Genomic DNA, 13,837 nt, shown 5'->3' with positions numbered 1-13,837 from the left:
ATATATGACTTGTTTTTTGGAAGCTTTTTAACCTATGGGAAAAAAATGTTATTTTTATTTTTATCTCTCCAGTTTAGAAAGCACAGCTTTCACTTTGCTTTGATTCTTTTTTCTTAAAAATATCACTCTGGGGTAAATTATATTTTTCAGTTTTAGAAAGGAACCAACGTATCTCAGAATCTGAGTTGTTCATATAACTTTGTGCTGTTCCTTGTTTTTGTCAGTTTTATTCTATATGATAAGGCTCCATGAGAAAAATGTATCTCATTTGAAAAATGGCCAAAAGGACGGGGAAGTGTATTAGTCTACTTAGGCTGCCATAACAAAATATCACAGACTGGGTGACTTAAACAACAGAAATCTATTTTCTCACAGTTCTAGATGCTACAAGTCCAAGATCAAGGTGCCGTCTGATTCAGTTCCTGGTGAGAGGTCTCTTCTTGGGTTGCAGACAACTGCCTTCTTGCTGTGTCCTCACTTGGTGGGGGGCGGGGTGCAGGAGTGGGGAGTAAGTCTCTGGTATCGCTTTTCATAAGGACGCTAATTGTATCATTTCAGACCCTCACCATTATGACCTCATTTAACCTTTATCACTTCTTTACAGGTCTTATCTCCAAATATAGTCATATTGGGGTTAGGAGTTTTATCATATGAATTTGGGGGGATACAATTCAGTCCATAGCAGGAATACTGAAAGACAGTGAAAGCCAAAAGCTTAGATCTTTACAAACCTCACCAATTTCTTTAAGGTAAGCTTGATCTATATAGTGTGTTGTGGTTACACAAACTTCTATGACTCTCTATGCAGCCTTGACTAATCACAATACAGTAGAAAAAGACAAACAAACCTAAAATTTGATCAAGAAAGATTCACCTGAGCATATGTAACTGAAGGTAAAATTCTGCAGGCATGACTTAACGCAGCACCTAGGATACCCTATGGAAAATAGCCTGAAAAATCATGAACAATATAAACTTTCCTCTTTCTTTTAATTAACAGAAATGTAAATAACTTTGTAAAACTACTTCCTATAACACTTTTTTTCACATATTCTTGATGTGTACTTGGTGTCAGCAAGAATTGGGTTGGAATTATTTAATGTGACTAGAATGTAAATGTAAGATTGTATCACTAAAATATTTTTCCCAAGAGTAGTAATTGTTTAAAAGTCTGAAAAGTATCAATTTTATAAGCAAATGACCCTTTCTGAGAAACACAGAACAGATAAACTTAGAGAGTTTAAAGTATTTAAAGCATTTTTTTAAATGCCTTTACACATTCTTGGTGAAATGCTAAGTAAAATTTCAGCTACAAAATTCTCTAGGGTATTACATCATTGAGTAGCTTTAAGAACTACAAAAATTTCCTATTCCCATTATTTTTCCTGTTCAATATCCTATTACTACAGATGAGTGTGGGGTGTGCTAGTTTTACCAACTGCAGCTGAAAACTCTGATGTGTGGGATAGTGCTAAATTAGAAAAGAAGGCATTTTTTTCTCATTCACTTCTATACTGAACATGTCAAAGTGGAAAAAAAATTAGCTTAAATTGCTTATAAATATGTGCTAGATAGTATATTCTTACAGAATTTTCTTTTTTAATGTATTCAGAGGATGAAGACCTTAGGAAGATGTCCTAGAAAGTGTTGGGCTACCACAACAAAATCTGACAGACCGGGTGGCTTATACAACAGAAATAGCATCTAGAACTGTGAGAAAATAGATTTCTGTTGTCTAAGTCACCCAGTCTGTGATATTTTGTTATTATATTTTCTCACAGTTCTGGAGGCTGGGAAGATCAAGATCAAAGTGCCAGCTGATTAGGTTCCTGATGGGAACTCTCTTCCCGGCTTGCAGAGGACTGCCTTCTCCCTGTGTCCTCACGTGGCGGAAGAGGGGATGTGGGTGGGGAGTACACTCTTGGGTCTCTTCTCATAAGGACATTAATCATATCATATTAGGACCCCACCATTTTTATCTCATTTGACTTCAAATCTTTATCACCTCCTCACAGGCCCCATCTCCGAACAGAGTCACATTGGGAGTTAGGACTTTGACATATGACTCTTTTTCTGAGGGGGTGGGTCACAATTCAGCCCACAGCAGAAGACAACTGCTGTATCTGCAAGTCAGACTGCAAGGCTAATTCTTCATGTCAAATTTTCCTATTAGGTCTTGAAAACTGATGATCCTTGCATCATTAGTTAGGTCATAATTCTCCAAACTGTAATTTATTATATACCTGTTGATTTTTGAAGCTGTATAGTATAGATCCTGCTTTAAGGGTCATCCCTGAGAGAAGAGATGAGAGAATTCTTCATTAGTGCTAGAAGACGGGACCTGCAGTTCAGCCATCTCACCTGGCAGAAAGCGGGAAAGGTTCATCTATCTCTGCCTTCCCATTCCTTCCTTCTACCCTAATATCCTCATCATATTCTAGAATATGAAACAAAATACAGAAATTGAAATTTTTCTATTTGCTTTGTATTTATTCAATTATTATTTTATTCAACCAAGATTTACTGAGTGTTCACCAGTATCAGATATTGTGCTATAAATTAGGGATAAAATAGCACTCATTTGTTCCTTCAATAAATATTTATCAAGCACCTACTGTGTGCCAGGAACTGTTCTAGGAATCTGTGAATAAAGTAGAAAAACATTCCTTCTCTCTTGGAGTTTATATTCTAAGGCAGAAAAACAAACAATAAACAATCAATTTTTAAAGTTAAATTATAGAACATGTTAGAAGTTGATAGGTGCCCATAATTATTACAACTGGATAAGACAGTAGGAAGTAAGTGAAAGGGAGTAAGTTACAAGAATAAATAGAGTGGTCTCAGTAGGCTTCATGGGAAATGTAAAGTTTGAGCACAGATCCAAAGATGAGAATGTTAGCTAAGCAATTATCTGGGGATAGAACATTCCAAGTAGAGAGAACAACAAGGGCAAAAATTTTAAGTATGTCATGTGCCTGGTGAGTTCCAGAAACAGCAAAGTGGCCAGTGGGGTTGGAGAGTGAGCAAGAGAGAGAGGAATTTAGAGTTGAAGGGTCAGTTCGCGTAAGACCTTGTAAGCCACTGTAAAGTGTTGACATTAACCCTGTAAGTTAGAGATGCACCTCAGGGTTCTGAAAAATGGAATGACATGTTCAGACTTATTTTTTTAAGTATTGTTTTTTAGATGTATGTCTTATAAACACAATGTAACTGTACTTTGGTTTTTAATTCAATCTGATGATCAGTCTTTAGGTGAAAGGTTTATTCCATTCATATAGATTATAAATTTGGATTTATTGCTACCATCTTTTTTTGTATTCTATATATGTCCTTCCTCCCCCTTTTCTATTTGCTTTTCTTTCTTTCATCCTTCTTTCTTTTCTCTTTCTTATTTTTTCTTTCTTCTTTCTTCCTCCTTTCTTCCTTCCTTTCTTCAGATTGATTTGGTTTCACCACCATTTGATTTCCTCCTCTACTCATTTTAAAGCACACTGTAATACTTTTAGTTTTTTAGTTGTGTCTCCAGAAATTTTGGCATGCTTATTTAACCTCACCAGTTCTAAATATATAATATCTTTATTTTCCTTCTGAGTAACACAATGACTTTAGAATGCTTGGTTTCAATAACTACACTCTTTTTCTGTTTATAAAAAAATATTGGGTAATATTTTATTTCTGCCTTGAGATTTTTACCATCACAAATTAGACAATATCATTAATGTTTTACATAGTCAGTCATTGTTTAGACTTTCCCAGGGGTTTGCCATTATTTTGCCTACTAAATGTTCTTGAATTTCAGATCTTTCTACAATGATCATTCTCCCTCTTCCTGAAGATGTTTTAGACATCCTTTAGTTAAATGTATTGTTAGCAAAATGTCAGTTTTTGTTTACCTGAAAACATATTTCACTCTTGGCTTGCAAAAATAAGATTTTGTTCAGTACAGAATCCTAGATTAACAGATATATCCCTTCCTATTTGGGCTATACCATTCTACTTTCATCTGACTTCCATTGTTATTATTGAAGAGTCAGCTGCCATTTAAGTTGTCATTCTTTTCTATATAATTATTTTTCCCCAGATGCTTTTAAGAAAGTATTATTGTTAATGAGTTACATTCAGAAATTTCCTAATGAAATCATCGCATTGCTGGAATAACACCACATGCCATGATTCTAATAATACATTGTTGGATACTATTTGCAAATAATGTATCTAGGATTTTTGCTTCATATTAGGATTTGCACTTACTTTACTCTTTGCATGGAATTATCTACAATGCCCCTGACTGGCTTTTTCTTGTCAGTCAGAATTCAACATAAGTGTACCCTTCTCTACTGGACCTTCCCTTTCCAGGCAATCTAACAAGAACCTCCCTTCACCCTCCATAACACCACCATGTTTACATTTTTTCATAACAATCACAACTAAAATTATCCTACGATATGCTTGCTAAAGTTTCTATTTCTGTACACTTTCACCCTCCCTTCTCAGACGTGTGTGAGTGCAGAAATTTCCCAGTGGATCCTCTTTGTTCCTCATGGAAAAGAGCAAGAGTGCTCAAACTTCTTTTGCTCTGGCATCTTGGACAGTCTTTTAAGTCAGAGGATTACTGACATATCATTTCTTTTGACTCAGGGTTTGAAGAAGACACATAGAGATTCATGTCACCAAACTGCCTGGGTCACAGCTCCTTATTTTGCCACAGTTATATTAAAAAATAAAATACCATCATTAATGAGGCATCTCTATACATATTAATTTAGAGCACTGTCCATTTTACATGTTAAATAAAACAGCATAATAATTTAAACAGGATGATACTGTTTTTCATAAAATATAAAGAAATATTTGCATGTTTGGATGTATATTTTCACTCATATTAATGTAAAAGAGTTTGGAGATAGTATTATAGTGGTGGAGAGGGAGAATTTCAGTTTATTGTAACTTCTCCCTAAAAGTTTTAAGCATATAGGTAATTTCACTTCCCTTTTTGTTTTAGTAAATTTAGAAAATAATAAAAGTTAGACAGAAAAAAAGTCAGAAATTCACCATGGATTCCATTAACCAAAATCTGATTCATTAGTTTAAAAATAAATAAATAAACAGAAAACTTGTTACTCATAAAGCTCTGCTTTCTTTCTTACTTTATTCTTAGAAATATAGATTAAGCTTATGACACTATTTTCAGCTTTTATTAAATATTTCCCAAATTCTATTCATATCTCCAAAATACAACCTCTTACTTGCACTTCATGTTCTATACAAATTTTTTTGCCACCTCATTAATTGGCAAGTACCAGAAATAAGGGCAGCCCTGTTCACACATTCAGTTGACAGAGCTGGTATAACTTTGCTTTTAGGACCTTCAAGCCATCATGTCTAGATATCTGAGAAAGCACTGTTCCAGTCTTCCATCAGTTTAATACCCAAACAATGAAATGTATAGCACAAAAAGAGCTTAACTCTGCACATTTTATCTGAACAAGGCCATAAAGAAAGAGTGCCCATAAAAGGAGGTCTATATAACTAACTTTCATGGGGGAACAAGAATATATTCTTTTTTATGAGAAATTCTTATGCCTTGGAGACCAACTGTAAGTGACTGCATTTCAATTCTTTCAACTCTTATTACTGGGGAAAATATAAAAGATGGATTACTCTGATCTAACGAAACTAAGATGGCCAGCAGATTGAGCTCTGATACCTTTACTCCATTTTTTGAAATATTTGCAATGCAAATAACTGTTCAAGATTCCTTTGGCTATACTAACATTTATGTGTGTCATACCAAATAAAATAGCTATTTATGTGTTTAAAGGAGAGCATTCCTTGTTCTGTATGTACACACCTGGGCTCACTTCCCTTGAGAAGATGCCTCAACAGCACTAGGATAACAATAACAGAAGAATAATAGAGATTTATAGTGATTGTCCAGAAGTCAACAGGGGAACACACAATGAGCGCAACCATAACAAGTGTCAGTTTTATCAAGCAGAAAACAAAAGCACAGCCACTTGATGCAATCTAACGTTTCAGCCACAAAAACCACACTGAATCCGAAAGTTAATCGTAGCATGCTCTTGTTCCCAGAATGAAAAAAAGAGGGGAAAAAATCATAAAATATTAAACTGTAAACCCTCCAACCCAAATTGGATATAAAACTCTGACCTTTTTCTGCTAATATCACAGATTTTCATTGCTAGAGATCCTTCCTAAAGGTCCAAACTGGGCCACAGACATGTTTTGCTTGAACTACAGAGTAACAAGGAAATCAGGACATTTCCACATATAAAAGTCTTTGAATTATCAGAGGATTTAACAAATTCAGAATGGTGTTCCTACATGGTAACAATCAGACCAACTGAGTAACAGCTGCCCCTTTGTGAGTCATTTCTTTTCCAGTTGAGCACATTCCCCTCTTGTCTTTCATTTCCTACACCTTTACTAATTTAGTAACAGTCATTACTGTCTGGTACCTCTTGGTATTTGAGTTTGCATTCCCCAGTACAAATAAATCCTTCTCTATTATTGCTCCAGAGTTAAGTTTTATTGTCAAGGACTGGACATCCTAGGAGAAGCTCTAAGATGGACATTACGGTGTGAAAGAATTTGCAATGCACACTCGCTGAGGCTTAGAGGTTCTAAAATGACTTACCTATGGCAATTAAGAAACTCGAAAGAAAAGGGATAAATGAGGTTCACACTTCATAAGAAGAATTTGGAAGAGAACGGCATGGTGGTATAGTAGAGGAATCCAGAGCCCAATGCTACCTCTGACTCTGCTTTGGGCAGATTATCTTACTTTTCTAGGTCAGTTTCCTCATCCCTCAGGTGAGGGAATTGTGCCCAATGATAAGAAGGGCCCCTTCCAACTCCTGGTCTCTGTATGATTGCCAAACTAAGGGAAGAATTCTCTCTTTCTTAATCTTTCCTGGCTCCAGAGAATAAGCATAGAAGGAGAGAGCGTGTTTATGTTTACATTCTAATTGTTGGTAGCTTTTATAAAAGGAAAATTATATCTAATCAGTATTTTCCAATAAAATAAAATAATTTCTCTTTGCTTTAATCATCTTGAATCCTCATCATCTAGCATAAGGCAAAATGCAATAAGATATGTTGAAGATCTGAAAGACTGCCCCAAAATGTCTAGATTTCTGGGAATACACTGATGATTACAGATATTCCAACTATGATTTTCTAAATCTATAGTGATAGCCATATTTTAGTGACTTTATTCTAGGGTTTCTGACAGGCACTTAATATGGATTATCTTATTTAATTCAGATCTCTACTTTACTAACACAGAAGTCATTCATTCCTAAGAATCCCTACATGTTCCTTCTCAAATGACATTTTCAATGACATATTATGAAGGTTAAATCACTGAGGTTCAGAAATGGGAAAACATAAATCCAGAACAGGACAAGAAGACTTCCTACTGCACAGAGTAACTAACCATGAAATCTTCATGAGTAGTTATGAACTTAAGAATTCACATCTGGCCACTCCATCTCCATTTTATTTCTTCCATTCTCCAGATGCTTCTCTTTCTGTCAATATATACTTATTTCCACTTGTACACACACACACACACACAAACACACACACACAAAACACTTGTAAATCCTAAGGTTTAAAATGTGTATAAAAAGTAAATTTGTTTTCCTATCTCCAACTGTCTCTCTACATATACTAATATTTAGCTGATGTTTCATTATAAAATTAATTGGAATGCAAAAAAAAGGAATTCCCAGAGAAATTATTAGCTTAAGAAACCTAATGTTTCTTGAAGAAATCACCCAAAAATGTGAAGCCTCACTTTCATCAGCTATAGCAGGGGTTAGCAAACTATCTTCTGTAAAGAGCCAGATAGTAAATATTTTGCCCTTACATACCATCTGGTCTATACTGCAACTACTCAATTCTTCCACTGAAGCATGAAATTAGCCACAGATAACAAATAAATGAATAAGTGTAGCTATGTTCCAAAACGAATTTATTTATGGAAATTTAAATTTCATATAATTTTAACATGTCATGAAATATTATTGTTCTTTTTTTATCCCACCATTTAAAATGTAAAAACCACTCTGAACTTACTGGGTGCTAAATCTATCCACACAAAGGTTATATTTGGCCTACAAGACAGATAGCTGGGATCTGACCATATCAAACCACAGTTTGCTGACCCCTGAAATGTAGAATGCAGATCAAAAAAATTATCTTAGAGAGTTACTGTGAAGTGCATTAATATTAACCTATGTATGGAGAATTGTTGTAAGATGGCAGAGTAGAAGGACGTGAGCTCACCCGTTCATACAAAAACACGAAAATCACAACAAACTGCTGAACAACCATTGACAAAAATAATGCTGGAACCTCCCAAAAAAGATACCCTGCATCCAAAGACAAAGAAGAATCCACAATGAGACATCAGGAGGAGCACAATCACAATAAAATCAAATCCTGTACCTGCCAGGTAGGCGACCCACAAACTGGAAAAACATTATACCACAGAAGTTCTCACAAAGGAGTAAAAGTCCTCAGCCCTACATCAGGCTTCCCAGACTGGTGTGTGTGTGTGTGTCTGGCAACTGGAGGAGGAGTCCCCAGAGAATCTGGCTTTGAAGTCCAGCATGGTTTGATCACAGGAATTCTATAGGACTGGGGGAAACAGAAACTTCCCTCTTGGAGGGCTCATACACAGGGTCTTGTGCACACCAAGCCCCAGGGGAAAAAGCAGTGACTTCAATAAGAGACTGGGCCAGACCTACCTGCTAGTATTGGAGGGTCTCCTGCAGAGGCAGGGGTAGCTGTGGCTCACTATGGGGACAAAGACAATGGCAGCAGAAGTTCTGGTGAATACTCATTGATGTGAGCCTTCCTAGAGTCCACCATTCGCCCCACCAGGAACTAGCCCTACCCAACAGCCTGTAGGCTCCAGTGCTGGGAGGCCTTAGGCCAAACAACCAACAGGGTGGGCACACAACCCCACTCATCAGCAGACAGGCTACTTAAAGTCTTCCTGAGCACAGTCCTGCTCACCAGAGGGACAAGACCCAGCTCCACCCACCACAAAAATTCAGTCCCTCCTGCCAGGAAGCCTGCACAAGTCTCCTACACAGCCTCATCCCCAAGAGGGCAGACAGCAGAATAAAGAAGTACTACAATCCTGCAGCCTGTGAAACAGAAACTGCAATCACAGAAAGTTAGACAAAATGAGATAGCAGAGGAATATGTCCCAGATGAAGGAACAAGATAAAACCCCAGAAGAACAAATGAAGGGAACGGGAGATAGGCAATCTACCAGAAAAAGCATTCAGGGTAATGATAGTGAAGATGATCCAAGATCTTGGAAAAAGAATAGAGACACAAATTGAGAGGATACAAGAATTGTTTAACAAAGACCTAGAAGAACTAAAGAACAAACAAACAGAGATGAACAATACAGTAACTGAAATGAAAAATAGACTAGAAGGAATCAATAGTAGAGTAACGGAGGCAGAAGAACAGATAAGTGAGATGGAAGACAGAATGGTGGAAATCACTGGCACAGAACAGAATAAAGAAAAAAGAATGAAAAGATATTAAGACAGTCTAAGAGACCTGTGGGACAACATTAAATGCACCCACATTCATATTATAGGGGTACCAGAAGGAGAAGAGAGAGAGAAAGGACCTGAGAAAATATCTGAAGAGATAATAGATGAAAACTTCCCTAACATGGCAAAGGAAACAATCACCCAAGTCCAGGAAGCACAGAGAGTCCCAGGCAGGATAAACCCAAGGAGGAACACACCAAGACACATAGTAATCAAACAGACACAAATTAAAGACAAAGAAAAAATATTAAAAGCAGCAAGGGAAAAGCAACAAATAACATACAAGAGAATTAAGATTATCAGCTTATTTCTCAGCAGAAACTCTGCAGGCCAGAAGGGAGGGGCACAATATATTTAAAGTGATGAAAGTGAAGAACCTACAACCAAGAATACTCTCCCCAGGAAGGTTCTCATTCAGGTTCAAAAGAGAAATCAAAAGTTTTACAGGCAAGCAAAAGCTAAGAGAATTCAGCACCACCAGACCAGCTTTGTAACAATGCTAAAGGAACTTTTCTAGGCAGAAAAGAAAAGGCCACTACTAAAAACAAGAAAATTATGAATGGAAAACCTCATCAGTAAAGGCAAACATACAGTAAAGGTAGGGAATAATCTGCACACAAATATGATATCAAAACCAAAAAATTGTGAGAAGAAGAAAGTACAAATACTAGATACTGGAAATGCATTTGAAATTAAAAGACCAGAAACTTAAAACTATCTTGTTTATATATAGACTGCTATGTCGAAACCTCATGGTAACTGCAAACTGAAAATCTACAACAGATACACACACAAAAAAGAAAAAGAATCCAAACACAACACTAAAATTAGTCATCAAATCACAAGAGAAGAGAATAAAAGAGGAAGGGAAGAAAAAAGACCTACAAAAACAAATCCAAAACAATTAAGAAAATGGGAATAGGAACATACATTTTGATAATTACCTTAAAGGTAAATGGATTAAATTCTCCATCCAAAAGACACAGAATGACTGAATGGATACAAAAACAAGACCTGTATATATGCTGTATACAAGAGACCCATTTTACATCTAGGGATACATACAGACTGAAAGTGAGGGGATGGAAAAAGATATTCCATGCAAATGGAAATCAAGAGAAAGTTGGAGTAGCAATACTCATATCAGACAAAATAGACTTTAAAATAAAGACTGTTACAAGAGACAAAGGACACTACATAATGATCAAGAGATCAATCTAAGAAAAAGATATAACAATTCTGACTATATAGGACCCAACATAGGAGCATCCCAATATATAAAGCAAATATTAACAGCCATGAAAGGAGAACTTAACAATAGCACAATAATATTGGGGGACTTTAACACCCCACTTTCATCAAAGGAAAGATCATCCAGACAGAAGATCAATAAGGAAATACAGGCCTTAAATAACACATTAGACCAGATGAACTTAATTGCTATTTATAGAGCATTCCATCCAAAAGCAGCAGAACACATATTCTTCTCAAGTGCACATGGAACATTCTCCAGCATTGATCACATGCTGGGCCACAAAGGAGCCTCAGTAAATTTAAGAAAATTGAAATCATATCAAGCAATTTTTCCAATGACAGCACTATGAGATTAGCAGTCAACTACAAGAAAAATAAAAAACTTTAAAAAACACAAACACGTGGAGACTAAACAATATGCTACTAAACAACCAATATTTCACTGCAGAAATCAAAGAGGAAATCAAATAATACCTAGAGACAAAAGTGAAAGCACAATGATGCAAAACCTATGGGGCACAGAAAAAGCAGTTCTGAGAGGGAAGTATATAGCAATACAATCTGACCTCAGGAAATAAGAAAAATCACAAATAAACAATCTAAACTTACAACTAAAGCAACTAGAGAAAGGAGAACAAAACCAAGTTAGTAGAAGGAAAGAAATCATAAAGATCAGAGCAGCAATAAATGAAATAGAAACAAAATACTAGAAAAGATCAATGAGACTAAGAGCTGGTTTTTTGAAAAGATAAACAAAATTGATAAACTTTTAGCCAGACTCATCATGAAAAAAAGGGAGAGGGCTCCAATCAATAAAATTAGAAATTAAAAAGGAAAAGTTACAACGGACACCATAGAAATACAAAGGATCATAAGAGACTACTCCAAGCAACCATATGCCAATAAAATGGACAACCTGGAAGAAATGGACAAATTCTTAGAAAGGTACACTCTCCCAAGACTGAAACAGGTAGAAATAGAAAATATGAACAGACCAACCACAAGTACTGAAATTGACACTGTGACTTAAAAAATTCCAACAAACAAAAGTCCACAACCAGATGGTTTCACAGTTGAATTCTATCACACATTTAGAGAAGACTTAACACTTATTCTTCTGAAACTCTTCAAAAAAATTGCAGAGGAAGGAAAACTCCCAACCTCATTCTATGAGGCTGCCATCACACTGATACCAAAACTAGATGAAGATACCACAAAAAAAGAATATGACAGGGCAATATCACTGACAAAAATAAACACAAAAATCCTCTATAAAATACTAGCAAAAAGAACCCAACAATACATTAAAAGAATCATACACCATGATGAAGTGGGATTTATCCCAGTGATAAAAGGATTTTTCAGTATCCACAAATCAATCAGTGTGACACACCACATCAACAAAGTGAAGAATAAAAACCATATGATCATATCAACAGATGCAGAAAAAGCTTTTGACAAAATTCAACACACATTTATGATAAAAACTCTCCAGAAAGTGAGCAAAGAGGGAACATACATCAACATAATAAAGGCCATGTATGACAAGCCTAGAGCTAACATCATACTCAACAGTAAAAAGCTGAAATTTTCCTCTAAAATCAGGAACAAGCCAAGGATGTCCAATCTTGCCATTTTTATTCAACATAGTTTTGGAAGTCCTAGCCACAGCAATCAGAGAAGAAAAAGAAATAAAAGGAATGCAAATCAGAAAAGAAGAAGTAAAATTGTCACTGTTTGGAGATGACATGATACTACACATAGACGATCCTAAAGATGCTACCAGAAAACTACTAGAGCACATCAATGAATTTGGTAAAGTGGAAGGATACAAAATTAATCCACAGAAGTATCCTGCATTTCTATATACTAACAATGAAACATCAGAAAAAAATTAAGGAAACAATCCCACTTACAATAATGTGCAACAAAAAGAATAAAATACCTAGGAATAAACCTACCTAAGGAGGCAAAAGACCTGTATGCAGAAAACTATAAGATACTGATGAAAGAAATCAAAGACAACACAAACAGATGGAGAGATATACCATGTTCTTCGATTGGAAGAATCAATACTGTGAAAATGACTATACTGCCCAAAGCAATCTACAGATTCAATGCAATCCCTATCAAATTACGAATGATATTTTTCACAGAACTAGAACAAAAAATTTCACAATTTTTATGGAAGCACAAGAGACCTTGAATAGCAAAAACAATCTTGAGAAACAAAAAAGGAGCTGGAGGAATCAGGCTCCCTGACATCGGACTATACTACAAAGCTACAGTCATCAAGACAGTATGGTACTTGCACAAAAACAGAAATGTAGATTAATGGAACAGGATAGAAAGCCCAGAGATAAACCCACGCAACTATGGTCACCTAATCTATGACAAAGGAGGCCAGAATACACAATGTAGCAAAGATAGCCTCCTCAACAAGTGCTGCTGGGAAAACTGGACAGCTACATGTAAAAGAATGAAATTAGAACACTCCCTAACACCACATCAAAAAAAAAAAACTCAAAAAGGATTACAGACCTAAATGTAAGGCCAGATGCTATAAAACTCTTAGAGGAAAACATAGGCAGAACACACTCTGACACAAATTGTAGCAAGATCTTTTTTGACTCACCTCCTAGAGTAATAAGAATAAAAAAATAAACAAATGGGACCTAATGAAACTTAAAAGCTTTTGTACAGCAAAGGAAACCATGAACAAGATGAAAAGACAACCCTCAGAATGGGAGAAAATATTTGCAAACGAAGCAAATGACAAAGGATTAATCTCCAAAATATACAAAAGCTCATGCAGCTCAATATCAAAAAAAAACAAACAACCCAATCAAAAAATGGGCAGAAGACCTAAACAGACATTTCTTCAAAGAAGACATACAGATGGCCAAGAGGCACAAGAAAAGATGCTCAATATCACTAATTATTAGAGAAATGCAATTCAAACTACAGTGAGGTATCAC

Source organism: Grampus griseus, assembly GCF_964374135.1.
Source record: "Grampus griseus genome assembly, chromosome: 4".
Lineage (NCBI taxonomy): Eukaryota > Metazoa > Chordata > Mammalia > Artiodactyla > Delphinidae > Grampus > Grampus griseus.
Note: the sequence above shows the minus strand (reverse complement) of the source record.